The 17021-nt window shown below is 35.7% G+C and overlaps 2 long non-coding RNA genes across 3 annotated transcripts in view; one reads left to right on the top strand and one right to left on the bottom strand.

The window, feature by feature from the left end:
* The window catches only part of LOC125964604 (uncharacterized), a 138960-nt gene extending 122981 nt beyond the window's left edge, over positions 1-15979 (top strand). The window contains exon 3 of the long non-coding RNA XR_007477761.1: positions 15825-15979. This is a non-coding gene — a long non-coding RNA (uncharacterized LOC125964604). The remainder of the gene's footprint in view (positions 1-15824) is intronic.
* Positions 664-8743, bottom strand: LOC117203878 (uncharacterized). 2 transcript variants are annotated; one of them, XR_004486819.2, is made up of 5 exons: positions 7981-8743; positions 7805-7868; positions 5799-5854; positions 5155-5274; positions 664-1402 (listed from the first exon to the last, which is right to left on the bottom strand). It is a non-coding gene; the product is annotated as an uncharacterized LOC117203878 (long non-coding RNA). The 2 variants fall into 2 exon arrangements; XR_004486820.2 differs by lacking the exon at positions 664-1402 and adding an exon at positions 4185-4889.
* Positions 15980-17021: the final 1042 nt, after the last annotated feature.

Genomic DNA, 17021 nt, shown 5'->3' with positions numbered 1-17021 from the left:
AGACAGAAAGAAAAGAAAAAGAAATATTGAACCAAAAAAGGATTTTCTAAAAAGAATCAAAGCGGAGGGCTCCCCTGGTGGCGCAGTGGTTGAGAGTCCGCCTGTCGATGCAGGGGACACGGGTTCGTGCCCCGGTCCGGGAGGATCCCACATGCCGCAGAGCGGCTGGGCCCGTGAGCCGTGGCCGCTGAGCCTGCGCGTCCGGAGCTTGTGCTCGGCAGCGGGAGAGGCCACGGCAGTGGGAAGCCCGCGTACCGGGGGAAAAAAAAAAAGAAAGCAGATACAATGCAAAATTGTAGTTAAAATTATTCTGATGTACATAAAACTTACTGAGATAGTAAATAGCATTTAGAAACTTAATTTTTGGAAAATATACTTTTATTTTTTTTTATTGGAGTATAATTGCTTTACAATGGTGTGTTAGTTTCTGCTTTATAACAAAGTGAATCAGTTATACATATGTCCCCATATCTCTTCCCTCTTGCATCTCCCTCCCTATCCCACCCCTCTAGGTGGTAACAAAGCACCGAGCAGATCTCCCTGTGCTGTGCGGCTGCTTCCCACTAGCTATCTGTTTTACATTTGATAGTGTATATATGTCCATGCCACTCTCTCACTTTGTCCCAGCTTACCCTTCCCCCTCCCCATATCCTCAAGCCATTCTCTAGTAGCATTCTCTAGTAGGTCTGTATCTTTATTTCCGTCTTACCCGTAAGTTCTTCATGACATTTTTTTTTCTTAGATTCCATATATATGTGTTAGCATACGGTATTTGCAAATGATTTTTATGAACTTTTATCTGTCTTTATTGTTTGATTCTGAAAATTCTCCATCATATTTTTTTCCAGGAGGATCTGCTTTAATCATTTTAATTCATTTATTTTTTTTAAATTCTATATAAATGAATAATACAGAAATCATATTACATACAAATTATTTAGAACATGACATTTTAGAAAAATGTTATGATCAAACATCCATAATTTACCTAGCCATTCTCCCTTTTAGCGATTTGTTTGAAAATTTTGCTATTATACATAATTCCTCATTGGCTGCATTTCAGATTATTCCCTCTTTGAATTTCTGGAATAGAATTTATTGGATTCAATTTTAAGATGACTGTTTTTAATCTGCCTTGCACAGATCATAAAGCTGATTTTCAAAACGTATGGACTGGCCCCAGTGAGTACCAGTTTCACTGTTCAGCCTACAGAATCTCACTTCCTTGATAGATGCTTACAGATAACTTAAATGCCGTGTCCCTCTACACAAGAGAATTATCTCTCTTTGCAGTTGACTTTATAGTTCTCTTTTGTGCAGCGTACTCATACATGGAAAAAATTCCTTTGTGGGAGATGATTTCATTGCTAAATCTTCTTAAGTATTACCCATATATACCACTCTGTAGAAAGAGAGAGAGAGAAAGAGATTTTGATTGTGTAGGTATTTCTTCACCATATCATAAACTGCTCACCTCATAACTATCCAGTGAAACCCAATGATAACATCAGGTTTGTTGTATTTCCAGATAAGTGGCTCAAAGAGGAGAACCTATAGAGCATGCCATACTTGAGGACATAAATTCTCCTAGAAGTGATTGTAAGGAGAAATATTGAGTTCTCTCTGTTATTCAAAAACATTGGTACAAATCTTCAGGAAGAAAAAGCAGATAGAAGCAGATTTGTTACATTCATTTTAAAATAATTTTAGGAATTTCTTTGAAAGTTACTTTTATTGCAATAGTAACATTAAGCTCCCATTATATTCTCTCTAGTGCTGTTCTTCCTTTTTGGTTTCCTCTTTAATTTCCTATCCTGTGACTTTCACATGCATGGCTGTTCTAGTCCCTTGGACCAAGTCTTATTTTTTAAACTGAGAGTGATAAGAGCAAATACTCAGGTAGAAGTTGCTGATCTAAGTGTTTTGGGAGTATTAACTAATTTAATTATTAAAACAATACAAGTACTGAGCAGTACTCAGGGACAGACTGAAATGTTAGATAGATACATGAAAAATATAACTACAAGGTCCGAAATGTAAAGTACACTGGAAGAGAAGAACAGCAGATTACACACTGCAGGGGAAAAAAAGTGAATTTACATAGCATTGGAAACTATCCAAAATGAAAAGCAGAAGAAAAATGATGGAAAAAAGAATAAACAGGGTATCCGTGAGCTGTGGGATAATTTCAAATAGCCTAATGTACATGTAATTAGAGTCTCCGGGGAGGGGTAGGTCAAGGAGGAGACTGAAAAAAAGTATGTGAACTACAGCTGTTATTTAATGGCCCAAAAATCTGAAAAAAAAAAAAAAAAAAGATATTCTATTTTCAGCCTCAGAATTTCCATTTTATTCTTTTTTATATCTTCCACTTCTCTCCATATTATATTTATAGTATTTAATCCTTGAACATGTTTATAATAGGTAGTTTAAAATTGTTGCTGCTAATTTTATCATCCCCATCATTTATGTCTGTTTTTATTGTTTGATTTTTATCCTGATAATGGGGCACGTTCTTCTTGCCTCTTTGCATCCTTATTATTTCATTGGATTGCAGACATTGTAATATTATATTATTGCATGTCTGGCATGTGTTGCTTTCTTTCTGAGAATATTGACATTTATTTGGCAGACAGTTAAGTAATTTGGATCGGCCTAATATTTTTGAGGCCGACTTTTTACTTTGTGGTGGTTGCCTTGGTATAGCTTTACTCTAGGGCTACTGTCGTCCTACTGCTAAAGTATTACTCTTCAGGAAGCTATCTTGAAGGCCCTGAATATTCAGCAAGATGTCTCCCACCTGCCTTGTTGTAACTTATATTAATATATCCCTCAGTCCTGTGTAGGCTCTGGTAACTGTTCAGCTTATGCATATTTGGTGATTCTTTACCAGCCTGATGGAATTTTATTCTATGCATGTTCAGATTAATATTCAGCAACAGACTCAACTTGACTCCTATGCTGATTGCTGAAGCTACTTCCTGTGTATCTCTCTTCTCTTTTCATACTCTGTCCCACAAATTCCAGCCACCTTAGCTTCCCTAAGCTCTGACTTCCGTCATCTCATTTCAGCAAGACCGATGTGCTCTACGTGAGAGTCCCATCTTGGGTCATGATCTAGAATATGCCTCCAGGCAGAAAGCCAGGGAAATCGTAGTGCCCGTCTTGTTCATTTCCTCTTCTCAAGGATAGCAGCCCTAGGCTGCCTATTGCCAGTATCTGAAAACAGACCTTTCCTATATTTTATGTAGTTTTCTAGTTGGTTGTTTGTGATAGGAGGGCACGTCCAGGACCAAGTTACTCTCATAGAAAGAAACAGAATTCAGAATTGCTTTTTATAAACTTATTTTTATAAACAGAAATAAAGGAAAAATTGCAATTTTTTGGATACAAATGGCAAATAGTAGCAGCTGCAGATATATCAGCTAATTGTTTTATGAATGATCTTAGGAAAAATAAAATACTGTGTCACTAAAATTTCAAGAGAATATGTTCTGCTGACAAGGAGAAATGATAGCACCATTTTGTTTTCATTCTAAATAACCTTTTACGATGCCTTGATTTTTCTCACTCTCTCTCTCCCTCTTGGTACTTTCAAAAATATCCACAGTATAATCGTCTATTACTTCCTATGTAGATGGGGAGGGGTGTGAAGGGAAAAGATGCAATAAGGTAAGGAAAACTTTGACAACTTCTAACACCTAAATTTGAGAAAAATAAATGAGTCAAGTACCAGGACCATGGATAGCAACTCTAGTCTTTGTAATTCACCTGCACCCTGAATATTGTAGTCAGACAATAAATAGAGTCTCTTTCTCCTAGATGTCCGCCCCATTACTCACCTAGCAACAACTTGTAAAAGAGGAACTGTGGTAATAACCATAGTTTACTGTTTGTAGTTTGTTATTAAAAATAATAATAGTAAGACAGATGCCTTAGTACTGGAATCTGAATTTTAGGTAGAGAAGAACCAGCAGACATTCTTCCTTGATATAGAGAATACCTACTTAGGCAGCTTATGCTTTCTTTGCTCACCATTAGGGTTTAAGGTAGCATGAGTTCTGTAAGTTTAACAATTACAAAAAGAAATTTTGATTCTCTTTTTCACTTGCATTTTCATTAAAGATAGTGAGTTTTTTTTTAAACATCTTTATTAGAGTATAATTGCTTTACAATGCTGTGTTAGTTTCTGCTGTATGACAAAGTGAATCAGCTATACGTATACATATATCCCCATATGTCCTCCCTCTTGCGTCTCCCTCCCACCCTCCCTATCCCACCCCTCTAGGTGGTCACAAAGCACCGAGCTGATCTCCCCGTGCTATGCTGCTGCTTCCCACTAAGATAGTGGTTTTGAACCCTGGCTACATGTTAGAATTACCTGTGGATTTTTGAAAATACATGTATTTCCTTACCTTTCCTTTTTGGAGATTCTGATTTCATTGAGCTGGGGTGAGGCTCAGGTATAGGTATTTGTTTTAATCCTCAGGTGAGTCTAAAAATCACATGGGTTTGAGAGCTACCTGATGTGTGCTCCAAGAACCACCAGCACTGGCATCATCTGGGAGCTGTTCTGAAATGCAGAATCTCAGGCCCTGACCAAGATCTACCAAATCTATATTTTAGCACCTAGATGATTCATATGCACATTTAAGTTTCAGAACATTCTTTGTTGACACAGATATATTTCTTGCCTTCAAGTAATTCTGAATGTAAATTGTAGAGCATTTAGACCTGTGATAATCCCAGATTAGGCCTAGGATCACAATCAGATGCTCTTTTTTAAAAAATGCAAATTCCTAGGCTGCAATCCAACCCTGTTCAACCAGCTCCTCCAAGCACGAAGCATGAAGTTTGGGCATCTGTGTGCTTATATGTTCCAGGTGGTTCTGAAAATTAGAGAAGTTTGGGAAATAATGTAAAATAAGGACCATAGTTTTCAACATTTTGCTTCTACCCAAAGTCCTAACCAGGCAAAGAACAAATGCTGTTATGAAACTAATAAATAATGGTAGATACATACTTGTTCTTATACAGAATTCCAGAGCATTGTGACAAAAACAATTTGATATAAATTTCATAGTTTTCTGTTAAAATAAGTTTTATGCTTCGGATATTTTTGCTGTGGCTACAATGAGGAAAAAATATACATACCTGGCCATTTAAAGGTTCTGTCAGTTTAGAATTTTAGGCCATTTCTATGCAATGCAGGGGGCAGTCTAATAGAGGCTGCAGAGTGAAATGGGCAGTCTGACATGAAACTGTGGAAGAAAACTGACAGATGTAGTGAGTGTAAGAATGGCGTAATGCTGAATAGGCTGTTTTGTAACAGAAAAAAGAGAGCATTTCAAAACTAGTTAACTTAGTTATGAGACTTTAGGTCAAAAACTTATAAGTATTTGTGAATACTTTTAACACTGTAGAGACTGTCAAAAATTTATCACATGGTTAAATCACAGGTGTTTGAATCATGGAGTCTGAGAAAATTCCTAGCTTAGGAAATGGAAGTAAATAAAAATACACCAAAATAGACAGATTTTTTTTCTATACAAATATAAGTTTTTATAAAAGTTTTTAGCATTTCTTATTAAACTATACATTTATAAATGGTTAGAAGTCATGAAAACTCTACTTTGTTACGTCTCCATATTCAGTGTATCCAGACACAAAGAATGAGATTGGAGTTAAGGAAACCTGACATTGAGTTCCAGCAAAGATACTCAATAAGTGCTGTTTGTCAGGCCACTTGATATTTCTGAGGCCCAGTTTTCTCATCTCTAAAATGGAAATAATAGTACCTCTCCTGTTAGGACAGCCATATGTCTCACACCTTCTCTCACTCGTGGACACAAGCCTGATTATGGAAAAACCTTTAATTAGAATCTCAAAATTAGTGTAAAGCCCTCACAGTTTAATGCAATTACACATCACAGATAAATGTTACTGCCTTGGTTCCTAAAGTCATAAAGTCATAAAAAATTAGATACTACATCCTGGAGAGATAATGCTCAAGTGAAGTCAAAAGCACATTAATCTCATGACATTTGGCATTTGCGAAACATACAGTTTGGGGTATGTTATGGTAATGTACTAAAAGAGTCAAGTTAGTACTTAGCTGGATTTTTATGCTGCTAAGCCTTTTAGATATTTTTTCACAGTAGCATATTTTGTTTGCTATTGATTCCCTCAGTTATTCGTTCAACAGATGCTTTTTTGAGACCATACTATGTGTCAGACACTATACAAGATGTGAAAGATTCAATGGTCAGAAGAACATTTAGGTGGGGTGAACAAGCAACAGATGAACAAATAATGTAACCCACTATGATGATGTTTAATAATAACGTAAGATGATATATCATATACCATTATAGATTGTGTTACATGTTGTGAAGAAAATAAAGTGATTAGCTGGTGAGTAACTATACTGTCATCATAGGTAGGACTGTTCAGGGAGATATTTCTGGGCCAGTAGCATTTGAACTTCCCTAATATGAAAGAGAAAACATGTCAGCCATGAAGATACACACCAAGAAAGCATTCTTAGGTGGGAGTAGAAGTCCTGTGACGTTGGAATATAACTAGGCAGGGGGAGAATGGCATGAATTGAGGTTGGAGAATTAAGATAGATACCCAATATGCAGGGCCTTGTAGGCTATGGAAAGTAGTTTGGATTTTTATCTAAAAGCAACAGGAAGCCATTAAAGGGTTTTAAGTGATAGGCAATATTTATAAAGTAAAAGACTGGAAGTAGTCCAAATGTCCCCAAATAGATGACTGGTTGAATAAATTATGGTATATCCACAAAATGTACCTCTAAACAGGAATAAGAAACATCTCTCTAATGGCTATGTATCTAGCATACACCATGAAGTAAAAAAAGTAAGGTGAAGACAGGTATATACAATACACTATCATTCATCTTCAAGAAGGGGGAAAACATGAATATACAGGCATGTACACAAGTATGCCTATAATGAAAAAGGAAGATAAACCAAAACTAGTTTTAAAAAATAGGTTACATAGAAGCGGAGGAGGAGACTAGGGTGAAGTGGATTAGATTGGAAGTGAGACTTCTCTCTATTCTGTAGTTTTGATTTTGGAATTGTGTAAATGTTTTTATAGTAATACAACATAACAGATGTAAACAGGAAGAAATCCTTAAGAATTTAAAGCAAAATAAAACAAATGAAAAGAACTGCATATCGGGGGCTGCACCGCACAAATGGGCATTATATCAAGTAATTTTAAGACTGATCTTAGCCAAAAGTCTGAGAAGCAATTATATCAAGTGATTTTAAAACACAGTAATTTGTATTATACGTCTTATACGTCTCCAGTGGGATATAGCCTAAGGAGAAAAACACTCAAAGATCTTAAACCATTTTTAGTAATTATATTGTTATTCTATAACTATTTGTGTCTCTCTATATTTGACAAACAAATCATTTAAACACACATATTAGGATGAGCAAAAATGCTTGTGCTACTGTTGTTAGGATCCAAGACATTCACTATAAGAGAAAAGATATGCAAACGTAAGACTAATAAAGTCAAATTAATATTGGAGTTGGAGATTTGAATATGAGCTCATGGTGTATTTTACCTTCAACTTTTTCTAAGATCTGTCCAATGAGAAAGTCTAGAAACAATGATCAACACAGTAGCCATGAGCATCACTAGCGCTTAAATTAGATTCTTTAAATATCATTTCTCCTAAAGGAACCAAAGTTTTTGAAAAATTGGATGCTTCCAGGTGTGGGGCAAGAAATGTACAAGGAAAGCATAGAAGACTTTATCATACCAGAAAGGGTGGAAGCATTTAGGTCATGTCATCAAAACTCTGGATTCAATCTGAAGTGGTTCAACTGGCCAAAAGACAACTTAAACAACAGCAATAATAAGTAATTAAAATAAAATAAATGTTAAAATCTATGATTTCATAATAATACCCAGTAAGAAAAAAAATGTATCAGTCACCTTGTAGGATGCTAGAAAACAAAGCCATTCTTCTAAAAATCTGTAAATAAAGGAAAAGATTTCCCAGTTATCCTGTATTTCCTGTACAAATTCACCTCCACATTAACAGCTTAGATAATGAGAGAAAATTAGTATTTATAGATGTATCCCAGCAAATAAATGAAAAAATAGTGTAAAATTAGCATATAACCATTTTGCAACCCTTAATAAATAGTAGATTTAGTTTACAATCATCAGCAATAGCTAAAACTACTAATTGAATCATAGGTGGAGACCATTATTATGAATGTACCAGGCTGACAAAACCTTAACCTACTGATCACTTTTAACATCTCAAAAACAGTGACAGAGTATGACTTTTGATGTGTTGTACTAGGAAATACAAATATCATCCATGAACTATTCTTGCCACAACATGAACCAGAAATCCTTCTAGTCCCTAATCTAACTACCAGGTTTCAGAAAACATATGAGTCAAAGAAAAATGGTAAAAGATGCCATTATAGAGGACATGCAATCACAAAAGTTTAGAGTGAGGGACACTACAGATCAAATGAAAATATAGTTAAAACAAGTGATAATTGGGCTTCCCTGTTGGCGCAGTGGTTGAGAGTCCGCCTGCCGATGCAGGGGACACGGGTTCGTGCCCTGGTCCGGGAGGATCCCACATGCCGCGGAGCGGCTGGGCCCGTGAGCCATGGCCGCTGAGCCTGTGCTCCGCAGTGGGAGAGACCACAACAGTGAGAGGCCCGCGTACTGCAAAAAAAAAAAAGTGATAATTGATGATAATGGATTATTGAATCTGGATTCATTGTACTATGCTCTCTACTTTTGAATATATTTGACATTTTTCAATAATGACATTTAAAAGAAAAAATAAGAGGCATGTGAAGCTCTCACTTACATTTAGGAAATTTAGCAGAGGGGCATAGGTGAAAGCAGTAGACCAGTTAGGAGGTTTCTGTAGTGAGGCAGAAGAGAGATGATGGTGGTTGATACTAAAAAGTGGCAGTGAAGATTGAGAACTGAAAGGATTTGATATATTTAGAAGAAGGAGAGTCAGTAGTACTTCTAATTGATTGGATTGGGGGTTGAAGGAAAGAAAGTCATCAAGAATACCTCCCAGGACTTCTGTTAGAAATCTGGGTCAATAGTGATGTCTTTTGCCAAGATTGAGAAGACTGGGAAATGGTGGATAGCCACATGGAAGGGTGAGGTAAGAAGTAATCAAGAGTTCCGTTTGGCGCATTTTAAGTCTGAGACATCTATTACACATTCTTGATTGTAAATAAAAACAAATCAGAACAAAGAAGTCTCTTAGAATGTGACTAGGTAATTATTATGCTTTGATAACTTGATAGAAAGGCTGAACATTGACAGAAGTAGTTCCCATTGGGGTACATATTTATTTATATCCAGCTTATCTGAAGTCTTAGCCAACTAATCTAAAAACATTGAGCATTGAGTTTCCCTTATATTTTCTGAATTCAGTGAGAACTGATTAACCCATTTAGAAAGAGCTGAACCTATCTTTATATGTAGCTAATTATGTTCTAATGCATACATTCAGCAATGCCATGAGGCTGTCCATCTGCAAACTGCCAGAAATAAGCTGTCCAAATTCAGAGAATGTCTTATTTTAAGGCTTAAAAATGACACTGATTTAAAGATTGCTTTTGCTGATTTGATAAACTGTAAGTTGAAGTAATTACATTAATGTAGCACATTGTCATGCCAACAATTTTTCTAAAAAGATAAAAGAAAAAACATAGTTGCCTTTAACCTGTATGTGTTAACAGAATAAAGCATGGTTTTGAAAGTCAATTTCTGACCACCTTCAAAGTGCTACACTAGAAAAAAGTGAGTGGAAAAGAAAGTGTTAAGTGTTAGCTTCCCCTAGGTGAATGATACCTTCTAGGACAATGTATAAGGGTAAGAGATTCCAAGGATTGGGAAAGAAATGCCATTTTTAGGTGGTCTACCGCAGTTGTCTCTTTACCAAGAGTGGGTAAAAATAGCAAAGAAATAAGGACACAGTTCAAAAGTTAGTAGGATAGTCAATCCATACAAATGACCCACTTGGGAGGTGAGACTGCACTGCAGACGGGGAAGAATCATCAATGAAGAGCCCAGGAAACAGGGAGAAGCACAAGGCCCTGAAGCAAGGCAGAAGAGAACTAATTTTGAGAGTTTCAAGCCCTTTCCAGGGGAGTTCTTTGACAGGAGGCTTAGCCTGGTCCCTCAAGGGGCTAAAGGGTATCAGATGCTACTCCCCGCCACAAGTCTTCTGCCTTCAGGATGGGCCCTTTTGTCTTTTCCTAGTGTTTGCAAAATGGAGAAATATATAGATGGTTTCGTTCTTTCTCAACTTTGACCACAGCTTTAATCTCGACTTCATTAGAACACCATCTATTTGTCATCACCACAACCAGCAGTAATAAGAAAAATAATTCCTACAGTAGTAAATCCTTGCTTAACAGATTTTTATTTTAAAATAGGCTTGACTTTTTTTTTTTTTCATTTTAAAGAAAAGTTTTTGGCAACAGGTAGATCACACCTGAATCTGTTGGGTTCTATATTTTTAAACAGTTCTGACATATTTTTTTTCTTTTTATAACACATGCTGAGTGGGAATGGATCATGGCCAGTCCTAAAATACGGACTGGGCAGCTCTTGGAATTTCAAAGGCAGTACAGTCATAGCAAGGTTTCTAATAGAATGAATATAAATTAAGAGAAATACTTTATTTATTATTTTTAAAGTTTTATTTACAGAAAGACTTAAGTAGACATAAGTAAATCAAAATGGGAAATGTTTCTGGTTTAAACAAACATTGGAATTTAAAACAACAAAAATTTTCTAACTTATAAAACAACTCAACCTAAAGTTACTCAATGAGAATTTAATAATCGACAATAGTTTTTCTTTGAAAAAACTCATGAGTTACAGTGGTTCACAGTACAAAGTAAGTGACAGGCCAAGATACAAAATAGCTTTATTTTGAATTTTCTGGTCCTTGTCAAGTTATTCTTGATTACATCTGAATCACTAAAGCTTAGAATATTTTTTTAATGCTGATATGTGATGTCCCTAGTCCCTGAGTGATACCTGGCAAGAAAATATGCCTAATATTCATAAATCAGAGCCATGGCGTTTCAAAAAAGAAAAAGAAATGGAAAGGAAAATTTTGCTGTTTTTAAGGACATTAATGTTGTTGGGTGGGTATTTGATGGCCCAGAAAGGGGTGGTGAGTTTCTAGGACTTTTGGCCTTGAATAGAAGACCCTTGGGTTACCTGAACTGACAAACTAATGCTAAAACAATTCTTTTAAACACACCATCATGAACCTCACACAGAAGGTAAAAACCCATCACAGTGCAGCTCCACAAACAGCCTGGTGTTGTCAAATTGCAGGTAAGCTCGGCAAGGTTTTTAGTCCTCTAATGCTTTTGCTTCCACACAAGGGACTGTAAAAATAGGAGCTCTTGGATGCATTAGAGGAGACCTTTCTCCTCTCACTGAACAACACTTTATTTTGCTTCATTCAGTGATCCAAGCATTGCTGCTTTACTCCCGTCACAGTGTTTTCTATATTAACACTATTTTTTTTCAGATGCATCCATCTAGACCATCCAAATCTGTACATATTAACATTGCTGAGCAGCAACTCTGGGAGGATGTTCACCCTGACCTTTCCTTTTCCTGACACAGTCTCCATCACAGTTTCCATTTCCAGGTTTATTTTTGATATCATAGATGTTGCTATAACAGCCAACAGCCTTGCCTTTAGGTTTCTCTTCTCAACTCTAGAAATAATTCCTCCTCTAACAATTGATGGAGTGAAAAACCTGTGAGAATTACAGGCGTCAGTGCACTGGAAATTTTCTCTGCTTATTGTATTGCACAAGTACTGAAAGATCAAAATATAGGTTTACGAACAAAACTATATTGGCTAAAACCCTGCGTTTTCTACAAAATTCTAGCTTTCCTTTTTTCCCTTTCTCTTACACATACCCAAAATTACATACATAGATAATTTTATACTTCATTAAGAAGTGTTTCTCTATAAAATTTCCTTTATTCAGTAGCACACAGTAAAAAGAACTTGGTGGAAAAAAACCTGGAAATAACCTAAATATCCATCCACAGTAGACTGCGTAAATGAACTGTTACATTCATACATAAAATACTATACAATATGAAAACATAATGTGCTACATTTTCTTTTAATAAAACATATATTAACTAAAATAAACCAAAGGAGCAGAGTTGAATGTATAATGTAAGTGTTTATATACAGTCTGCCATATGAATTAGAAGTATTTAAACAGATACATAAGAAACTATTCAGTTGCCTTTAGGAAGCAGATATAGGGAACATTAGTTATAGGTGAGTTGAGATCTTTTATTTCAATTCTGTCTGCCTCTTTTTAGTTTTGTTTGCCATATTCATATATTACTTGTATTAGACATATACATTAAAAAGAAGGCTTACCTGAAGACAGGAATAAAGACACAGACCTACTGGAGAACGCACTTGAGGATATGGGGAGGGGGAAGGGTGAGCTGTGACAAAGCAAGAGAGAGGCATGGACATATATACACTACTAAACGTTAAGGTAGACAGCTAGTGGGAAGCAGGCGCATAGCACAGGGAGATCAGCTCGGCGCTTTGTGACCGCCTGGAGGGGTGGGATACGGAGGGTGGGAGGGAGGGAGACGCAAGAGGGAAGAGATATGGGAACGTATGTATATGTATAACTGATTCACTTCGTTATAAAGCAGAAACTAACACAGCATTGTAAAGCAATCATACCCCAATAAAGATGTTAAAAAAAAAAAAAAAGGCGGCTTACCTGGATTTTTTTGAACATTCCAACTGACATCCAGTTCAATTCCATGATTACTGAAAAAAATGGAGGCACACACATTATATAGTGTGGTGTTGTGGAAGGAAACTCCAGAACTTTAGATTTTATTGAACATGTCATTTTATGACCATGTGTAAATCACTCATCTACTGATACCTGATTTGCCTCATCTGTAAAATGTGAAAAAGTAGCTCCATCTACCACGACTTTCATTTACCACTCAGTGTTGTGATGGAAATAAAGTCCCTTGTGAATCTTGCAGGGCTACCGTATACAGGTGTGAAATTTTGTAATAGAGATCATGTTCACTTTCAGATCTCACATTAATTGAATCTGACTTTATCCCAGGTATTTCACATTTGTTCTTACTTGGTATTTTTCAGTGGGAAGCTATATTCCACTAACATCTGAGTAGTAAGAAGAACCATGATCACGATAGTATATGCCTAATCTAAAATTGCAAATTCTGGTAACAGGTACATAAATGAATAAACTGTATTAATTTAAAAATGTAGTTAATAGATACATGACATTGTAATAAATTCACTCGTAAATTTTTCTGCTTACCTACCTATAATAATAACAAAAGTTGTTGTTTACTAAATACGAAGCATGGTCCAGAAACTTAATGATGTTATATTTGTTACTTATTTCTCAGACCACATTTTTAGGTAATTATTACTAGTATCATTGTTTGGGTAAACAAAGTAAGAGTGAATAATGTTAATTTCCTTGTCCTGGGTCACACAAGTAGTGACTGAAGTCTGATTATGACTCAAATCTGTCCAAATATCTTTTCCCATCCTAAACTATCAGGCTTAAACCAAATTTCAACCCACATCCATCTCTCCACCTCCCATTATCTTAAGCGACACCACCAACTATAATGTCTACTCTGAGGACTGTGATCTTTTTTTTAGTGGGACTATAAGTAGAAAATTCTACCTTTATGGAAATCTGGTAGTTCTTTTAAGGAATATTATTCATACTCTATGAGCCAAACTTTTATGAATTTACCACATGTTTGTAACCAAACTTTCAGAGATGGGGACATGACTTTATACTCAGAGGTGCTCATTTTGCCATCATAGCAGCAATTCATGTGTCTAACACAAGTGTCTAACACAAATATCTAAATATATAATACATCTTGGTATTGAAGTACATATGGAATGATAGGCAGCTTTTAAAAAATCATTCTTTTGTAAAACTTTTAGTGATATTGAAAAAAGTTTATGACAATGCAATGTAAAGTTGGAAATACATGTGTGTATAAAATAGAAAAAGATGACTGCTAGGAAAATCATCAATTATAAGCATGTAAGTAGTGGTTGTTTCTGTTTTCTTCTTAATATTGTGGTATGTATTTAATATTTACAAAAATAAGAATACATTATTTTTATAATTTAAAGGGTTTTTAAAAAATTAAGATAAATAATATCTAATCATACCAAATCTTTCATTCTTAAGTTGCTTCATTCTCTTTAAGCTTGAGACTCTAAGCATATGACTATGCCACCACCTCTAATAGACAAAATGAAACAAAAACAAAGTTTTATGTGTAAAATCTTTGTCTTATATTGCTTAACTGTTGGTACCCTTGATTCTTAAAGACTAGAGATGTCTGATGTTACATTTCTTTTATAAATATTTCTAAGAACCATAATCATTGAATGTTGGAACAATATCTCTAAATGCCTAAGGTAACTTCCATTTTTTAAAACATGAACTACAGTTGTTCATTTTATTAAACTTGACTCTATTTCCAGACCTTTGCTATGCTGCAATAAACTCATTTTTGTGTCTTTGAGCACACATGCAAGTAAACCTAAAACATACAACACCTTGCTCCACCATTGCTGGGTCAAAAGGTGTGGTCGGTTTTAAAGTTCAGACACTGCTAAGGTATTATCCAAAGGTAATGCACCTGTATATATACTTGTATATACATATATAATTTTTTTTCAACCCTTTAAAAATGTAAAAAAAAAAAAAAAAAACCTTAGCTCATTAGTCAAACACAGTATGTTTTGGGTAGATCCTCTTTAGACCTAGAAGTAACACTTCACTTCTGCTCTTGATGTCTTGGTGAGCACTGGTCACATCACCCCTGCTAGATGTGGGAGGACTAGGAAATGTGGTGGACTTGTATGCTCATAAGAGAATGGGGTTGATCCAAATCTGATCAGTCCTGCCATCAGCACCATTTCCTTAGGCTTTGCTTAGAATTCTTTTTGAGCTTGGTTTAGGATAGGATCCCTCGTTATTAAAGACATGCTATCTGGGGCTCCTGACATCCATAATACTTTTCTTGCTACCCCTAATTAGTGAAAGGGGAAATGATTTACTGGCAACCTAGAGAGAATTAGTATAATCCAAGAGTTTAACCAGGTTTCATGTTCAATTTCTCACGTATTTCAGTGACTGAAGGAAGAGGGTGAATGAATAAATCATTTCAAGAATCCACAAGTCTTAATTCATGTCCAAGAGGGCAACAGCAGTGTTTCCTGCCAGGTGTGAGGAGGGATTCTAGTTGGAGTGTCAGGGAATCAGGCTGATTAAGCAGCTTTGAACTTCTATTCTCTTTCTGCATCTAAGAACCTGAGGAGACTGAACAGATTTTGTTATAACTGTGGCAAATAAATCCTCACCTACTTCTGAATTCAGCAGATATCAAGGTTAAGTGAAAAACAGAACAATTCTAGATAATCATTTCAATAAATTTGAAGGGATGCATTTCTATAATTAAAAAAACAGCTGAACTTTTCATAAATAAATTCATAATTATTCTAAAGGAATTAGTAAAAAATTAAATGCCTGTTTATTTCTGTTTAGTCACATCTTCATAATTTCAACAGTGAAAGTAATTTTATAGAATAGTATTGGGACAGTTACCAGAGGGGAAAGTATTTGGAGAAACTGAAAATCACTCTATGTTTGTTGTTCTAAAAAAATGTCATTTTTCTCTCCCAGGGGAACACATTTTTGCTGTTTTTTGCTATGCTGTCACAAGGTACTTTGTACTTACCCTGCAATCCTCAGTAAATGCCAACTGAATGACCTCTGAGGGAGATGACTTTAATTCCACCTCTGTTTCTAATTTCCTCACCAGCCAATTCTTGATAGAAAGTCTGGGCTTTAATGATACAGGACAATAGAGACAGTTAACATTATACTGCCTTCCATAGAGAAATGGGGGGAAATTTTTTTTAAGAACAACATAGTGCAGTTTCTTAGGGCTGCATCTTTGCTATACTTTGCTTGCTTTGAGACGGTGAGCCTAAACCAGCATAACTTTTTTAAGAAAGTTCTGGATGACTGAACTCATATTTCTCCATACAGCTTGCCATCTGTCCTTTTATAATTCTTTTTGTTTTTAATTTGGTTACATCCTCAGAAAATCCTAAGATTTCCATGTGAAAGTTATGCCATAAAAGATGCTGTTTGAGGGCAGGGACTGACTATGGCATGCATTTGTAATGCTAACATTTTCTAGTGCTGTGGTTTTCACACAACGAAGGCATAATATTTAGAATGAGGACAGTTTCTTTTCTCATACAACAGGCTTTTGATTGAATCAGTGCACATGGTTATTGTGCTGCAATAAGTATCTTTCCCATTCCAAAATTCTTCGCTCTCACCCTTTACCTCGCTGGGAACATAACACATGCTCACCTACCCATCCAGCTGAATAAAAAACGTACTTCTCTTTTGAGTGAAGAATTTAAAGTTGTAAAATGAAAATTTCCAAGGGTTCCGTCTTCCTCTGAAATCGCACTGTCCCTAATCATACATGTTTTTATGAGCTTTAATACTGTACATTGGATTTTTATGCCCCGTCTTCTTCCAGTTGATCACAAACTCCTTAAGAGAACAAGCATTTATCAGTCTATTTTTTCCAGAGCACCCAGCAGAAATCCTTGCACATAATAAATATCCAATAAGTATGTGTTGAATATAAAAGTAAAGGGCAAACATTTTTCCTTAAGTTATTTCCCAAACTAGAGATTCAAATAGTTGAATGATTGTTTGAGGAACGTCCAAAAACTAAGGTAAACAGGTTTTTTCTTGGACATGATCATTGTGAACAAAAATGAAAGTACTATTCTAAAGATGAGATAATACCTTACTTTCTAGTTCAAATATCCAAGGCCTTAAAAGAAGCTGTTT

Source organism: Orcinus orca, chromosome 6, assembly GCF_937001465.1.
Source record: "Orcinus orca chromosome 6, mOrcOrc1.1, whole genome shotgun sequence".
Taxonomy (NCBI): Eukaryota; Metazoa; Chordata; class Mammalia; order Artiodactyla; family Delphinidae; genus Orcinus; species Orcinus orca.
Note: the sequence above shows the minus strand (reverse complement) of the source record. Positions and strands in the feature narration are given on the sequence as shown.